The sequence below is a fragment of the Mesoplodon mirus genome (genome assembly GCF_964341445.2).
Source record: "Mesoplodon mirus genome assembly, chromosome: 18".
NCBI lineage: Eukaryota > Metazoa > Chordata > Mammalia > Artiodactyla > Ziphiidae > Mesoplodon > Mesoplodon mirus.
The window spans coordinates 63555703-63573251 of record NC_138994.1 but is presented as its reverse complement, the minus strand read 5'-3'; the positions used below and the strand labels follow the sequence as shown (position 1 = coordinate 63573251).

The 17549-nt window shown below is 52.2% G+C and overlaps 1 protein-coding gene across 3 annotated transcripts in view; it reads right to left on the bottom strand.

The window, feature by feature from the left end:
* CUEDC1 (CUE domain containing 1) overlaps nucleotides 1–17549 on the bottom strand; it is a 76191-nt gene that overhangs the window by 38419 nt on the left and 20223 nt on the right. The window contains exon 2 of one of the 3 annotated variants that reach the window (XM_082603564.1): nucleotides 12349–12422. The exons of the other annotated variants lie outside the window; for them this stretch is intronic. The gene's annotated coding sequence lies outside the window, so the exon portion shown is untranslated. The remainder of the gene's footprint in view (nucleotides 1–12348; nucleotides 12423–17549) is intronic. 3 annotated transcript variants of the gene reach the window in all.

Sequence of the window (17549 nt, the reverse complement as noted above, 5' to 3'; positions counted from 1 at the left end):
AGGGGAGCAGGCAGTGTAGCCTTCTCAGACATGCGCTCCTTCCAGAACTGTACTGCCCAAGAAGGTAGCCACTAGTCACGTGTGGCCAGATAAATTTAAATTTTAATTATTTAAAACTAATAAAATTTAAAATCGGTTCCTCGGTCACGCGACCACATTTCAAGTGTTCAGTGGCCATCACGTTGAACAGCACATATATTAGAACATTTCCAACATCACAGGAAGTTCTATCAGACAGTGCTGTTCCAGAACCTACGGGGAGCCCCCCTCCTCAGCAGCATGAAGTCCTGGTGTACCGTAATTGGGGGGCTTCGTTACAATGAGCTCGGGGGAACCAAGGACTGTGGACACTTGATCCCCAACAGAAAAGCCCTTCCACAACCTTCTGGGAAGGGCAGGTAAGCGCAGAGACCCCCTTCTCCTGGGCAGGCAGAGCTGGGGTGAGTACTAGGCCCACTCCCCACTGGTGTCCTTGGCCTCTTCCAAGATCAAAGCTTTGGCCCGGTTCCCATGGTGAAACTTGACACCCAGGCAGGGAGAAGCAGGAATCCAGCTAGGAGCCCAAGTCTGGTTTCAGAACCTGCAGGGCCCTGGGCTCAAGGACCTGATTCAGAAAAGTCTCTCCCGCTTGCCCTGCCAGGACGAAGGGGGTGCTTAGCATCGGCAGGGCTCATCCATTGTCCCCTCTCCTGGGTGTGCCCCATGGTGGCCCTTGCATTGCCTCCTTGGGGCTTCTGGGAAGGAGTCAGAGGAAGAGGGCAGCTGAGGCAGGGTGTGTGGTGATGGGGTACGGGAGGGATGGTGCTTGTTAAAGAAAGAAAACATTTGCTTCCAGGAACCCAATGCGCCAGGCTGAGGAAATGAATGGAAAGGGAGTCTGAAAGCACACAGAAGCCTGGGTGCTTGGGCCTGTATCTCCAGAAATTGTCAAGGCAACCCCTGCCCCTGCAACACACACACCGCACACAACGACAGAAAGGGCTGAGACAGCTTCACTCCTGACTTAACTCATCTCCTCAAGAATTTCCCCATTTGGGTCACAGGGGAATCCCTGTCCTCCCCCGAGGCTGTCTCAGCTTGGCCCTGAAAGTCAACCAAAATGAGCTGTAAGTCTGCAGTTTCTCCTGCAAGCTGCAGATTGGGGGCTAGGGGCTGGGAGGTGGGTGGGCAGACAACCCACAAAGGGTGGGAACAGCTGGAAATGAAGCCCAAGGGAGGACCGGTGAACAGGGGTTCCGGTTCTGACTCTGCCACACAGACCCTTGAGCAAGCTCCTTTCTCCTGTCAACCTTTTGAAAAAAATAAAACAGATACCGAAAACGGCACAAAATACATGTAAGTTTAATGAATTATCATAAGGCAAACACCTTTCAACCACTCATGTCAAGAAATGAAACTCTGCCAGGTGCTCCAAAACCCTCTCCACGTGCCACAAACTGTGTGCATGGTAATCACTTCCTTGCATTTCTTAACCCTCAAATGTGCATGCCTGAACGCTATACTTAAGTCTTGCACGTTGTCTTTGAAGTCTATTTTAATCTACAGGTTCCCCGTTCATCCCTTTTGTTCCTTGTAATTTATGAGCTGAACAACCCAGGCTGTTTAACTTCAGACTTCCCTACTATCTGAAGTTCATGGAACAAGTTTCCTTTTCTCCCTGAGCCTTAGTCACTGCTTCCTTACCGGTGCCACCCTGCCCATCTTAGGGCGCTCCTGTCAACAACAAAAAGAGACAGCCTCAGAGCACGTCAGGAAATGCTTATGATACTTTGTTAAGCAAAGGATGCAGGATGCAAACTGATACCTATGGTATGCTTTCAACTACATAAAGGAAAGATGCATAGGAAGAAGGAGCAGAAGGAAATACTCCAATGTATCAATAGTTGTCCTGGATGGTGGTGGAATTCTGTACCCCCCGTTCTCTTTCTTGTATTTTCCACAATTAGCATATAACAATGTGATAGGGGACAAATCATTTTTAAACATTTTCAAGAAAAGAGCGCCCTGAAAGCGTGGCACGAGATCAAATGTGTCACCAGGCTTGTCTACTCTCCTGTCATAGGACCACTTGGCTTTGCTCTCTGCTCCCACGGCCACCCCCAATCCAGCTGGGGTCCTCAGCATCCCAAGCCTGCTTCCCTTGATGCCTCCTGGCTGGTCAGCCCGTCTCCTTCCTGTCTTTTCTCTGTGCTGCCAACAGAAGAACTCATCTAAAACACGCCAGGTCGCTTCCCAGCCCCTCGGTCTCTTGTGTAAAGATCAGACCCCTTCCTTTTTCTGCATCAGCCGTCACCACACTCAGCGAGCATCAGGGCTTGTCAAACACACACTGCTGGGCTCTACCCCCGATGCCACTGGTTCAGGGACCACAGAGCACGGCCGCCTGCACCTCTCCTCTGTCCTCATAAACAAGGCCTGTCCAGCTTTCAAGCCCCTCTCAGGTTCCCCTTTTCCATGAGGCAGTTTCTGGAAACTTCGGCCAATATTGATCCCCCTCTGCTCTTCCAGATCAGCCACAGCACTCAAAGCGGTCTGGTGGCCTCGAAGAGGGGAGAGAGCACTGAGTGGCCGTCATGGTGGGCAAGGGGGCACGGCATCACTTGCTGCCTCCCTCTACCGGACCTCAGGGCACACTCAGGGAGGGACACTTCTTCAGCGCCCCCATGCCACCCAGGGGGTGTTCTGCAGGTACCAGGCAAACTGGGTGTGTTTCATTCACAGACACCCCAGTGACATTCACACACGGGCTTCTAATGATTCACTCATTCATTCACTGGCAGACAAAAAACACTTAGGGAGGACCTACTGTGTGCCAGGATACACAAGATAAAAAGAACAAGAATTACAATAGCGTGGGTTACAGCAGAAAGGGCTCTGTGAGGAGCCCTTCCAACTGCAGCCCCGGAGACCGCTGCGCACACACAACCGTGGCCTGAGAGGCAGGTGTTGGTGCCGCCGGTAAGCACACACAGGTGTGGACGCGCCCTTGTGCAGCCATGGGAAAGGCTTGACTGCCGGTCACAGGCTTCGTTGTCCCCCAGCTAAGCCACCCTGGAGTCAGGGACAGGATTTATGGGTAGATATTGTTAGGAGAACAGATGTCCAGGCAGGCGGGCAGAGCAACTGGGAACAGCGGTCGTGACTGTGCCAGCCTGAAACCCAGCGGAGGGAGGCAAGAAGACACCGCAGTGTCTGAGGAGCAGACCCCTACCCCGCTTCTTCGAACACCCGGGGCTCGAGACCCTTAGGCCCTCTGCCCAGCAAGACGCTCAGCAGGCTGAAGACACCGTGGACTCTGTAAGGCAGGTTCTGGCTTCTCCATGACCTTGGACAACGTTTACTTCCTTGTGCCCCAGTTCCACTATCTAATAATACCTTTTTAAAAAGTAAGTGAAGCCAAAAAACAAGATGATAGAGATCACCGTCGGAAGAATAAAAGGACAGATTAAAAACAAACAACAACAATGCCACTTTGTAAAAGTAAGAGGAAGTACAAGGAGATTGGGCAGGGGAGATCCATCGGCGCCTCAGTGTGGAAACCCTAAAGGTACTCGGGCATCCCTGAAGCCAGGATTCTCAGGTGGAGGGGCCTAGCAGGGTCTCAGGGAGCTTCTGAAAGGCAAAGGTCCAGGGCCCGCTACTGAACCAGAATCTCCTGCGGTGCACACAATCCTCGTCCCCCAAACCCCAAGCAAGTCAAAGAGGCTCAGGGGGGCTTCCCTGGTGGCGCAGTGGTTGAGAGTCCGCCTGCCGATGCAGGGGACACGGGTTCGTGCCCCGGTCCGGAAAGATCCCACGTGCTGTGGAGCGGCTGGGCCTGTGAGCCGTGGCCGCTGAGCCTGTGCGTCCGGAGCCTGTGCTCCGCAACGGGAGAGGCCACAACAGTGAGAGGCCCGCGTACCGCAAAAAAAAAAAAAAAAAAAAAAAAAAAAAAAAGAGGCTCAGGGTATTCTGGGCCGCTCCCAGTGTATCTGGGATAGATATACTATCTCAGAGGTCAACGGCAAATTATTATCTCAAAGAGGGGGAGGGAGGGACAGTGGCCGCAGGGAAAACATCAAGGGAGCTCAGAGACAAGCTGGAGGCGAGAAGGAACGTCAATATTGAGGTGCCCTTCCTTTCTGCTCCCCACTCCAGAAATCTGGTCCTGGAGAGGAGATAACCTCCTCTTCGCACAGGTTGACTGGTCCTCCAGGGACCTGCTGCTTCAGCCATGCATGGCCGAGTCCTGGGCTGCTCCTTCCTCTGGCCACCATACCATCCCAGCACTTTTCCCTAGTCCTGTGCTCTTAATGCCTCGGCCCTAACAGCCTCACCCTGACCAACTGCAATTTTAGGATTCAGAACACAGACCTCCTCCTCCAGGAAGCCTTCCCAGATGCACTCCTTGGCTCTCCCCCACATGGCCTGGGCCTGTTAGATTCTTGCTGCACCATCAAAATGGCAGCACTAGTCACATGATATCAAAGTTACCAATGTGCCAGTTGGTGGCCCTGACAGAGCAGGCGTTTTTGGGTCTCATTCAGCTCTCTGTCCCCAACGCCTGGTTCAGTGCCCAGCATAAAGCAGGTAAGCAGTATGTACAGGGAGACCTCGTTTCATTGCCATTCACGTTATCGCACTTCACAGATGCTGAGTTTTTTACAAATTGAAGGTTTGTGGCAACCCTGCATCGAGCAAGTCTATTGGTGCCATTTTTCCAACAGCACTTGCTCAGTTTGTGTCTCGGTGTCACATTTTGGTAATTCTCACCATATTTCAAACTTTTTCATTATTATTATATTTGACATGGTGATCTGTGATCAGTGATCTTTGATGTTACAACTGTGACTGACTGAAGGCTCAGATGATGGTTAGCATTTTTTTCTCAGTGAAGTATTTTTTAATTAAGGCATGTACATTGTTTTTTTTAAGACATAATGCTATTACACACTTAATAGACCACGGTATAGTGTAAACATAATTTTTATATGCACTAGGAAACCAAAAAACGTGTGTGACTCACTTTGCTGCGATATTCACTTTATTGTGGCGGTCCAGAACCGAACCTACAACATTTCTGAGGTCTGCCTGTATATTTATGCTGATCAGGAGAAAGGGAGGGGAGGAAATTTTAAATCAAACAACGGCACACTTTTCAAAACTCTAGGGAAATTATAGCAAATATTTTCTTTAGCGCTGCCTATGTGCCACAGAGAAGCCTGAGACACAGGGAGGGAAGGACAGCCACGGTGGCAGAACTGGGTGAGAACCCAGGCAGTTTGGCTCCAGAGTCGCTGCTCTCAACCACTCTGCCATGGTACCTGTGGTTCAAAGGAAAAGAGAAACGAGTAAAACCTGGAGAAAAGAGCTCCCCCTGCAGTCCTTGCTCCTGTGGCTTGGGGGTCACCCTTCGGACAAAGCAGAGATTCAGGCTGCTGCCCACGGGAGCAGAAGCAATTGGTGAAGGCCTCTCTCAGTGAGGTGCCAGGGACCCTGCTGCAGCCCCTGGGAGAGCCCGGGAGTTAGCAGTCCCAACTGGGAGCTCCCGGAGGTCAGTTTAGAAACAGGGACAGGGATGGTGCCATCCAGGGCCTTTTTGCTCTGGGCTAGTGAGAGGGTGTCCCACCAGCCCAGGGGGCTTCATTCAGCAGAGGCTATGAGGAAAAGCGGGGATCCTGGGTGGCATAAAAGTAGGCAGGAGAGGAAATGCACTCAGAGTTAACCGGAATGATTGAAACTGGACCACACGCCAGGCACTTGGTGACGTGCGTCCCCACGGGATTTAATTTTCACACCAACCCAGTGAGGCAGCTGCCAGTCTCCTCGTCTTGCCAACAGGAAACTCGGGCACTGTTCTGCTGGGACAAGAGAGGGCAGGGAGGCAAGCCTCCCAAATCAGGTGTGTTTGGCCAAGGCTGAGTGGATGTAAGGGTCTTTGGGTAAAGCATTAAGGCTACCTGCTCTTTGTTCTCTTTCTTAAAGGCAGACCAAATAAAATGGGATTTAGGTGAGACTCCAGAAGGAACTTTCTTGACTGTAAAGAGGTGTTAGAAAGAGCACTTCCCAGGAGAGACCCCTGAACAGCGCATCCCTCCAGCGAGTGCCTGCTCTGCAGCAGGAGACTGGACCGCCTGACCTCTATCACCACGAGAGCATCACCTGACGCACTCGGAGTTCCCCTCAGACATCTTGACTCCAGCTCCAGTCTCAAGGGAGGCTTTTGGACAACACAAATCTGAGGTTAAACACATCCGTTGCTAAATCTGACAAGCAGATGGGTGGAGAGTTCCGATATTGAAATGAAGCGTGGAGTTGGCGTATTTGATCAACGAGTAAGGCTGGCACGAGCGTGGTACTGAGTGATAAAAGCCTACTGTTTCGCCTGTTGGATAACACAGCTTGTCAAGCCAGCAGTGGCCGAGATGACCACAGGAAGTGTGGCAGGCAAGCCGCTCAGGCAGAAAACTGCTCAGGAAGCCCGGTCCTGCGTGGGCCACCCTCGCCTACTTGCTACCGAGCTGCTGGGGGTCCGTGAGGACACAGAGCACATCTGCTGTCGCCCTGGGCTGCTCGGGCCAACACTTCTGCCTTGACCTGGAACAGCAGTCTCCCTGCCGTGATCAGCCCGGGAATGCAGGACACCCTGGGCAGGAGGAGGGGGCACCTGGGGGCCTGGATCACATGCAAAATGCTCAGTCTAGTCTAAAGAGAGGCTCCCAATTCTGAAGTTTCATTTCAAACCAGGCAACTCACTGGTTTGAGTCAAACACAGAATTTACTATTTACCATAGAACAATCATATGGCAATGATTTTGCAGCTTACCCAGATGTGGGGCTTCCTTAGGGTAAAAGGGGTCACAGTATCAAAGAGGTTCAAAAACCAAGGCCTGGAAAGGTTAAAGGCCTCATGCAAAGTTCCTGCCAGAGGATCAGCAGGTGCCAGCTCTCCCACCAGCTTCCCGCCCCAAGTGGCCAGCAGCTGCCTCTGTGCTGTGAGTACGGGGTGGGGGAGGGGGGCCCCGAGGGGGCTGAGTGTCTATAAACCAAGGCGCACTCGCTCCACGCATGGCCTCGTGACGCACGAGGCTCCACCACACAGGCCAAGCCCAGGCACGGGTCCCCAGCTGGAGGACTGACTATGGCTCCCCCAACCTGGGAGCTCCAGGCCACTGCAAGTCTCCCTGTGCAGTTCCCACCTTCCCCTTTGATCCCAAAGAGGGGAAGAGGGTGGAGAGCAAGGAAACCTCCCCAGTCTGCAGGCATCAATTTGCCCAAAGCAAGGGCAACAGAAAGGCTGCGCCTGTTTCCATGGAGACGCGATGGGCGAAGCAAAACAGAGTGAGAAACACAAACCGGCACCACCTTCTGGGCCAGTGTGATGCATGTCGTCAGGCCAGAGCCCTGACAGGAAGACATCGGAAGGATTACAGGTAATCAGAAGGCAGCAGCCAAACCGGAAGCCCTTTCAGTAGGTAGAGAGGGAGGCGCACCACCCCCCCAGCCCCCAGGCCTACACATTAGCCTGGCCCCAACTCTTGAGAGAGACCCTGAACAAAAAAAACCCAAACCGAAGTCCGAAGTGAATCATTATTCACTTTACAAAAGGATTCTTTGCTTGACAAAGGGATTCCTTGAAAGGGCCAGAGCCCAAGGTAGACTGGAGCTTTGCTTTGTTTCATTATTTACTTCTGTGGGCCAGAGGAGGAGGAGGGGAAGGGAGTAACTTGCAGCTGGAAGTTTGTTAGAAAAGATGACAAAATTCCTACGGGGTGGAGACAAGACTGTGCTTCCAAAACATTTGCCGGGAGAGGCCCTCGAGAAATCGAGCCAGGGCAGCTTTCAAACAGAAGGCAAGAGAGCCGAGTGCCCGTGGCCCGTCCCCCCCGGGAAGGGCACAGCACAGCAGGCAAGCAGCAGAGTTTCCAACAGGTCCCCACGGGGTGGACCCCAGAGCCATCAGGCTGCGAGGAAAAGCAGGGAGCAGTAAGGGGCAGCCTTGTGCCCTGCGGCAGCAGGAAGGCAGGAGGCCAGCGGCTGGCTCAGCAGGTGGCAGGGGTGTCACCCTTTATCAGGTGACATTTATGAAGCATCTCTTTGCACGTGTTTGCCATCCTGGGGAGGCAAACTTGGAGAGTCTCAACCAGGCCTTCACTCCACTCGGTCTTTTTCATAATTCCTACGAGGAACAAGAAACAAGCGTAGCAACAGCAAGAATATTTCCTGAGCATGCTAACTAGCCATTGTCTCCTGTATCCCCTCAACCGCCCCATGAGGGAGACATTATTCTTATTCCCATTTACCCATGTGGAGACAGGCACAGAGAGGTAAGTAACTTGCCCAAGGTCATGCAGCTAGTAAGTAGCAAAGCCAGGATTCAGATACAAGTTTGCCCAACTTCAAAGCCTGTGAACACTAGGCTAAATGCCTGCCACATCAGCCCATTTCACAGACAGAGATGCCAAGGAGGAGAGAATGCAAGCGAGTTGCACTGAAGCAGAGGATGGACTCTGAGGACCAGCTCTCCTGACACGCCCAAGGCTTGTTTGACTTGTGATACCTCCCCTGGGAAGGCCAGCCAGCTTTCTTGGTGGGGTGCGTGGACTGCTCTGTGGCCATTAAGTCACTCACCGGGTCTGGGCCTCAGTTTACCTCTCTGCCATTCATCAGTATAGTGTGAGTCCCCCACTACCTCGCTGAGAGAGAGGAACTGGGAAGAAACGTGGGGCAAGGTCCAGGGTTGTCATCAGGGAGCCCATGGGAGGAACAGGCTCAGTCCCAGCTCCAAAGATTCACAGAGATCCACAGGCTCTGGGTTGAGCGATGTGATGTTCACAGAGCAAAAGCCTAGGCAGCATCTCCAGGAGGCATCTGGTTCAATGGTCTGCCCACCAAGGTACACCTGGGAAACTCGGGGACTTCCTGACATGGGTGGCCTTCAGGGAATCAATTTCCAAAGCCTCCAGTTCCCCGTGGCGTCCTTCCACATACCAATGTGCTGGGAACCATCGGAGCCCACCAGCTCTCTTTCGAGGTGGCCCTCCTCAACACTTCCCCGAAGAAAGGTCCATTCCCCCAGCCACCCAACTTTACCCTGGTGCTTTGCCCTGGTAAAAGCCACCAAACAAAGGGACAACTCAAGAATGCAGGGACTCCTGGGAGGAGTCTCCTGAGGATGGACATTGAGAAGGGAGCGGCCTTATTTTACCAAGACCTTCTCTAGCTTATCTACCCATCTGTTTATTTTAGAATTAGGAAGGAAGGAAGCTGACACAGGGACACCTGTTTAACACATTTATTTGAATCAAAAAACGGAGTCAGAGTTTTTCCAACACAAAGCATGATTTGGCTGACGGTCTAACAACGAGGTCCAGCTTTGCCAGTTAGGAATTACAGCAGACATTTTCCATAACTGTGTGGGCTGAGTTTGCCGTTCTAGGCTTTGACAAAATAAGCCTGGAAATACGCTCTGCTTAAAGTTATGAGAAAAAAATTTTATATGTGAAGTTTTAAATGTGTAAGGAGATACAGTTTTTCAAAATTCTTTTGGCAGGTGTGGGAGCAAAAAAAGTTTGAAGCCTGTGTCTTTACTTCCCTGGAGCCACACTCAGAGGCTGCAGCTTCCACACCACCCACTGGGCCATGAGGGTAATAGGTTCTCAAGAGAAGGCAGCTGCAGTACATATGACAAGCATTCGACCTGGACCCAGGGTGTAAGCTTATTCCTGCTACTTCTTAGCTGTGTGGATCTGGTTAAGTCACCCAAACTCCCTGAGACCCAGCTTCCCCATAAACAAATGGGAATAATACCATATGAGACATATTAAAAATCCTGATGTGGGGCTTCCCTGGTGGCGCAGTGGTTAAGAATCCACCTGCCAATGCAGGGGACACGGGTTCGAGCCCTGGTCCGGGAAGATCCCACATGCCACAGAGCAACTAAGCCCGTACGCCACACCTACTGAGCCTGCGCTCTAGAGCCCGTGAGCCACAACTACTGAAGCCTGCGTGCCTAGAGCCCGTGCTCCGCAACAAGAGAAGCCACCGCAATGAGAAGCCCGCGCACCACATGAAGAGTAGCCCCCGCTCGCCGCAACTCGAGAAAGCCCGCGCGCAGCAACGAAGACCCAACGCGGCCAAAAAAAAAAAAAAAAAAATCCTGATGTGATGATGATAACATTAAATGAATAACAGAGAAGTGCACGGCACGAACAGCACCAAATAGTAGCCAACCAGCAAGTGTCCTCTGTTTGGCTTGGACAACTTGATGGTCTCTATTTCCAGATGGTACTAATAACTGATATTTACTGAGCACTTACTATGCGCCAGGCACTGGACTAGGTGCTTCACAGGCCCCAGTTCATTTTGTCTTCACATCAATCCTATCGGTAAGGTGTCATTCTTATTCCTCGATTTATAAGCACAGAAAGCTTACACACTTGCCCAGCTCAGTTGGCTAGAGATTAAAGCCCCAGTGGGTCTGTTCAGTTCCAGAGCCCGTGCTCTAAACCCTCCCTATTCAAAGTGCGGCCTCCGACTGGCAGCATCTGCACCAACTGGGACCTTATTAGAAATGCAGGATCCCAGGGCCTACTCCATACCTACTGAATCAGAATCTGCATTCTAGCAAAATCTACGGTTGATTCCCATGCACATCCCTGTTGGAGAATCCCTGCTCTAGATCACCAGTCCAGCTGATTTACAACCTGGTTTTATCTTGCTGAAGGCAATATTAGAATGTTTGCTTTCTCCACACGTGCACACACACAACTGGCAAGTAAAGCAAGCAAGGTGGTTAGGGGTTACAATAATCCATCAGTGACACATGCAAAAGGTATATTTTAAAAAGGGCTGGGAGGACTCACGTCCAACACTCATCAATGGTTACCTCTGAGGAGTGGTATGGGATGGGGAGAAGGGGTGGTGGAAGGGGGGCCATTTGTTTTATTTATTTTTTTCGTTTTTAATATTTATTTATTTATTTGGCGGCACCGGGTCTTAGTTGTGGCACACAGGATCTTTAGTTACGGCATGCGGACTCTTAGTTGCAGCACGCGGGATCTAGCTCCCTGACCAGGGATCGATCCCGGGCCCCCTGCCTTGGGAGCATGGAGCCTTAGCCTCTGGACCACCAGGGAAGTCTCAGGCCATTTGTATTATTTGAAATTTTTAATAAAGAGAATGGAGTTGTTGATTGGTTACACAATTTTTCATAAAAAGCATGACAGTTCCCCGGGAGGCCAGGAAGGGGGTCCCTAGGGAAGTGTTGGTAGAAGAAAAGGGTTGCTGGCCTTGTAGTCCTAAGACCTGGATGCAAGGCCAGGCTCTGCCCCTAATTTGCCTCGGGACAGCAGGGCTCTCACTTGGCATCTGTGGGCCTGTGTTTCCCCCACGATAGAGGGGGGTCGCCCCACGCACCCTTCCAAGCAATCCCCACAGCATGGGTGCAGGGACCAACCGCGCAGCGCAATGCACCAGAGGCCTGTGTGAAGGGTAGGGTGCTGTGTTTCTTGAGAGGAAAAGCGACGGAAGAAAGCAGTGAGACATTCCCCCTCACTCATTCCATTCCCCAAACACAGACCGTCCATGACTTTATAAGGAAGACACACACAGCAACCTGGATTTAGAGTCCGTGGGAGCCCCAGGCTGAGTTTCAAATCCTTATTCGAACTTAGAAGTTAGGTTTGGACGTGGTTCAAGACACAGAAAGAAAAAGGGCTGTTTCTCAGCATCTTGCCCATTCTCTTTGCTCCTCGCCGGGTTTCTCGGCAGGCTCAGGCCTCGGGGGTGTCGTGCTGGGGCACAGATGCTCCCCTCTGCTGTGCCTTCCATGCCTCCCCACACACGGCCCCAGCCCCGGCACTGCCTCCCAGCTGCTCTGAGGGTCCACAGTTTCGCTCACTCTGGCCGATGCCTTAGTTTCCCCACTTTTATCTTAGAACTGGAAAGAGCAGCAAGTCCTCCCCTAGCTTGTCTTGGGGGAGGGGTGGAGTCTGGGTCCACAGGGATAAAGGCACCCGCTCAAACCCACAAAGCTAGCTTAACATAAACAGAGCTGGGTCGGGTTCTCTGTGACCTTTGGAAACACCTCCTTGTCCTTAAGATTTTTCCATCATTCCTTTGCAACTTGTCCCCTCATTCTGAGAGACGCACAGATCTGAAGGATAAAAGCTGCTGTGCTTTTCCTCAAACTGAATGATCCTAAAACCACACAGTCTGAAGGTATCATTGAAACTGAGCCAGAAAAGAATCCCCTGTCAGATTTTCCAATGAGAACCAGGCCCTTCGAAACCATTATGAGCTTCAGCTACAGTGAAGTAATGGCAAAAGAAGCCTCCACGCAGGCAGTTCCAGCCCTAATATACTTACGTGGCCTTAGGCACCTATCTTCACCTCTCCGAGCCTCAGTTTTCTCATATGCAAGACAGTGAGAGAACCGGCACCTTTCGGGTTTAAAAAGAAGATTCTAGATAAGAATAAAGCCTTTCATGCAGAGTAGGAGCTCAGTAAATAGCAACTATTACCATCATAATCATCTCATTCAGGACTATCCATCCCAAAGACAGGGGTCTGTCTAAATCAGTTCTCCACTCCTGTCACACACTAGAATCACCTAAGGAAAGTTTTTTCCTTTTTTAAAAATACCAGTGCCCAGATCTTATCCCCAGTGACTCTGATTCAGTGGTGTGGATTAGGCCCGAGGGAATCAGTACATTTTTTTACAGCTCACCAGGTGATTCTAATGTGCACCTGTGACTCTAAATGTGACTCTAACTGTGCTCTAAATCCTTGCTTCTCAACCTTTAATGTGCACACAAATCTCCTAGGGGTCTTGCTAAAATGCAAGTTCTGACTCAGTAGGGTTAGCATGAGGCCTGAGATTCTGCATTTTCAACTAGCCCCCAGGTGATGCCAGTGTTACTGCTTCACGGTCTCAGGAGGAATGGCACCCAAAACTCAAGGTCTTGGGCAGATGGCTGGCAAGTTTATAAGATTCTTCTCTGGAAGTCTCAAAGGCTGGCTCTGTCCAGCCAAGCTAGAGCTCACTGCCTCCTGGAAGTAGACAGTCAACTATATGCCCTCAGACTGGGGCACAAGGACCCAGAACCGAGCTTGTCGTCAGATGACTCTCTCTTTGGCTTCATGTTGTTGTTTTTTGGCGGTGGTGGGTGAGGCAGGTAGGGGTGATCTAGCAAGAGCCTGCAGACAAGCGCGGCCACAAAGGCACACTAGCAAGTTAATCACGACACTGCACCCTGCGTTCCTGTGGAGTTGCCTTCTCAACACCGTCTAAGACAAAAGCCAGAAGGAAAGGGTCCTAGTTACTTTCACTCAGATTGGCGGGGTGTAGGAGGGCATGGCCCGACCTGGCACCGTGTCCCATCCAGAAGAAGCTGAAAACAACTGCACCTCTGGTCAGCCTGCCTCCTCTGATCAGCCAAGCAGGAAAGCTTCCTGCCTGGAGCTGGCTAGGTAAGTGCACAGTTGAAGGGACTCCAGGGAAACATGAGCTGGGAAGGGGCTGGACGGGCAAGTCGCTCCGGCTTTGAGGGTCGTGCATTCTGTGACCCTAAACAACATCAACAACCCAACACTGACTGGGCACCTATTATGTGCCAGAGAATTTTACAGAAACACTCTAATTTTTTTTTTTTTTTTTTTTTTTGCTGTACGCGGGCCTCTCACTGTTGTGGCCTCTCCCGTTGCGGAGCACAGGCTCCGGACGCACAGGCTCAGCGGCCATGGCTCACGGGCCCAGCTGCTCCGCGGCATATGGGATCCTCCCAGACCGGGGCACGAACCCGTATCCCCTGCATCGGCAGGCGGACTCTCAACCACTGCGCCACCAGGGAGGCCCAGAAACACTCTAATTTGATCCTCACGTCAACTTTGCAAGTCAGGCATCACTGCTTTCATTGTACAGATGAGGAGACTGAGGCTCAGTGGATAAGTAATGGAACTTACAGAGGACAGAGTCAGGATCGGAAGCCAAGCTCAAAACTTAAATCTCTAGATGCCTCAACTTACCCTTTCACAAGAAAGGGAAAAGGGTATAAATCAACAGAACTGAAAGTGGCTTTGGGTCTCCAAGGACAAAGGCTGATGCTTGTTAGCATTGTTATTAATCATTATCCTCATCAGAAGTGTAGTTAAGAGATACTGGGAGGGCTTCCCTGGTGGCGCAGTGGTTGAGAGTCCGCCTGCCAATGCAGGGGACACGGGTTCATGCCCTGGTCCGGGAAGATCCCACATGCCGTGGAGCGGCTGGGCCCGTGAGCCATGGCCGCTGAGCCTGCGTGTCCGGAGCCTGTGCTCTGCAGTGGGAGAGGCCACAACAGTGAGAGGCCCACGTATCGCAAAAAAAAAAAAAAGAGAGATACTGGGAGAAAAGGTTGGTGTCTGTCCTGACATTCAGGTGGCTAAGCCCAGACCCCTGCGGTCCCCAGGCCCTTGAGGGGAGGGTGAAATGCACCTGACGACTCCAGGGTGAATACAGGAGCCTTCAGGGGAAGGCCCGGCTGTGGGATACAGCTAGGGTCCAAAAACCCAACAGCTCAAGGAAGGACACAGAGCTGAGGAACAGTTGCATGTTCCCGGCACCTGGGCCACCGTGCCAGGCCCAAGGCTGGAAATGAAACTCAACTTATGTGCCCATGGGTCCTGAGGGCCAACCTGAACCTGTGCTCCATCGCCTCACCCCTGCATAAGTCATGGAGGCTTCCTGAAACAGCCAGGGGCCGTTCAAGGACTACGGCACCAAGGGCCAAAGAGGCCATGCTGGGAGCCTCCGTCCCATTGGGCCCCAGGCCCCTCCTCCCAGCACCCTGGCAGCTCTGGATTAATATTACACCCATACAACCCCTACAGTGGCTCCTGACCATCCCGCTCCGTGAAGTTCTGAGGCTTAAAATAAAGACAAGCTGGAGGTGGGGGGGGGGGACGACAGCAACAACAACAGGGGATGCCCAAGGAAGCAACCGTGTAGCCAGTGAAAATGTTTTAAAACCACACCATGTCACTAAGAATGCTCATTCTACGGTGTTACATGAAAAAGCCACATACAGAAGTATGTAATCAGTAAGATTACAACTAATTTTTTTAAGAATCTCTGCACATTAAAATAAAGAGCAGAGGGAAATACGATCAAATGTTATTGGTGGCACCATTTAAATGATCAGAATGATCATTTTTGTTGGAAATTAAGCATTTTCCAGTTTTTCTGGAAAGTAATATAGAATGTAAACTACACAGGGGCCAAAGGAGCACTTTTTTTTTTTTTAATTGAAGGACACTTGATTTACAAGAGGAGCACATTCTGACTAAAGTCCGTGTGTCTGAGGAGTCAGGATGAAGACTTGCAGAGAGGGCACAGCCCAGGCGAGGCAGCTCACAGCAATGAGATGGAACAGGCACGTCTGCCATCCAAGGCCACGGGGCTATGGTGCTCAGACCTGGGCCAGCGGGCCAGTGGGGGACCCTTCCCAAGGGGCTGGAATTCTCCAGGGAACATAACAGAAAGCCCCTTAACCCCTGAAGTGCTCTAAAGGACTCTGGTGAACGGCACCACTGAAGGCGTGCAGTCAGGTGCCCTGCCCCGCGCTGGGGGCAGCAGACAGCTGCCACTGCAGGCTCCAGTGTCCCTCGAGACTCCCGCCGAGGAGGATTCCTGCCTGTGCTGCGAAGCCCCACCAGCACAAGGACAGAAGAGAGCTGAGCTTCACCATATGGGGCTCAGGAGCCTCCTGGGAATGCCGGCTGGAGGGGGAATGGCAGGTCCCTAAGCCCTGTGCAAATGTGAAGGAGGAAAGAGGTTTAAAGTGAAGGAACAGCACCAGCTGTCGCCAAAACAACACTAATTACAGGGGCTGTGCCGCCTGAACCAGGCCGGGTTCTGCAAGCAAAGATCCTCCCAGGGGCCTGGCAGTCACCCAGCCGCCTGTGCTTTGCTGCCTTGTGGATGGGCTGCAGGCCTGTCACCCAGTTGGGCAGGGAAGCCCAGGTCCAGAAAGCGGCTTCCACAGGTCCTGCTTACTGAGACGTCTCCATCACAGGGTCAGTTGCCTGGGCTGCGGGCCAGGGCCAGGAGACACTGGAATGTGGACAGGACTAGAGAAGCTCCTTCTCTGGAGTTTTTTTTTCTTTCTTTTTTTTTTTTTTTTGGCTGCGTTGGGTCTTCGTTGCTGCTCGCGGGCTTTCTCTAGTTGCAGTGAGCAGGGGTTACTCTTCATTGCAGTGCGCGGGCTTCTCATTGTGGTGGCTTCTCTTGTTGCAGAGCACGGGCTCTAGGCATGCAGGCTTCAGTAGTTGTGGCTCGTGGGCTCAGCAGTTGTGGCTCGCGGGCTCTAGAGCGCAGGCTCAGTAGTTGTGGCACACGGGCTTAGCTGCTCCGTGGCATGTGGGATCTTCCCGGACCAGGGCTCGAACCCATGTCCCCTGTGTTGGCAGGAGGATTCTTAACCACTGCACCACCGGGAAGCCCTCTGGAGCTTTTAAAGACCTAAGTATCTGGAATAGCAACAGTAAAATAGGAAAAAATTGATGTCCTTGTCCCTTGAAGCTGGGGGAGGGGCAGAGTCCAGCGGAGAGACCAGAAATGCCAGTTCTCAGGGGCCCCTCACTCGCAGCTCACAGCGCGTCACGGCAAGGAGCGCAAGTGCACCATCACTGACGGGGCGGGGCGGGGCGGGGGTGGGCCCCGGACGTCCTCCTGCCCAAGGCGTTTCTGCTGAGACCCTGGGGTGGACTGAAAAAGGCCCACACTCAGGAAGCCAAGGAGGTAGGAAGCGCCCGGGTCCAGACCCGGGTGTTGTCCCTGTTCTGTGGCTTCCTAGCCATGGGGCTGGTGCCAAGCCGCTTCACTCCCCTAAATTAGGTGTAAGCTAATTGAGGAGGTACCCATCCTCGCTACTGCGTCAAAACGTGTGCGGATCCACGAGAAATGCATGCGATGGTATTTCTAAGACTATCAAATTCTGAACAAATGGAAGGTGTCATTATGACTAGTGGCGTCATTATAAAGCGGGGGCATTTTGCTTCTCTCTCATGACAACATGCAAATTAGAAGCAAAAACAGACACATGCCTTGTTTTCCAAGCCCTTCACCCACACACTCTAAAACAGGACTGGATGGGGCAGCCTCAGGAACATAGGATGGGGCTCCTGAACCGGAGGGGAAAGGGAAAGGGAGAAAGGAGTAAACAAAACCAGCGAGACTAGGGAAGAAGAAGGTTAGAACCCAGATTCTGGCCTCCTGGGAACGAGCCCCGCGTCCCTGGGAAAGAGGCCGAGATGAAAGAGAGGCACAGCTGGGGGAAAAGAGGCCGTGAGAACAGGATGCGATTGTTCACCAGGACAGGCTGAGCAGCCACCCCGGCTTTGTGCGTTGATGTAATTAAGGCCCGGTAGGTGGGGGCCGAGGTTTGGAATCCTTTAGCTCCTCGCTATTCTCCCGGGACAGCTGAGCCCGAACTTGGGGCTGGAACTGGGGGTGGCTCAGCTAAAAGGGGGCAGCGGCCCAGGCGGCCAGAGGCGAAGCCCTCACACCTGCCGGAGAGGCACTTCCTTCTCCC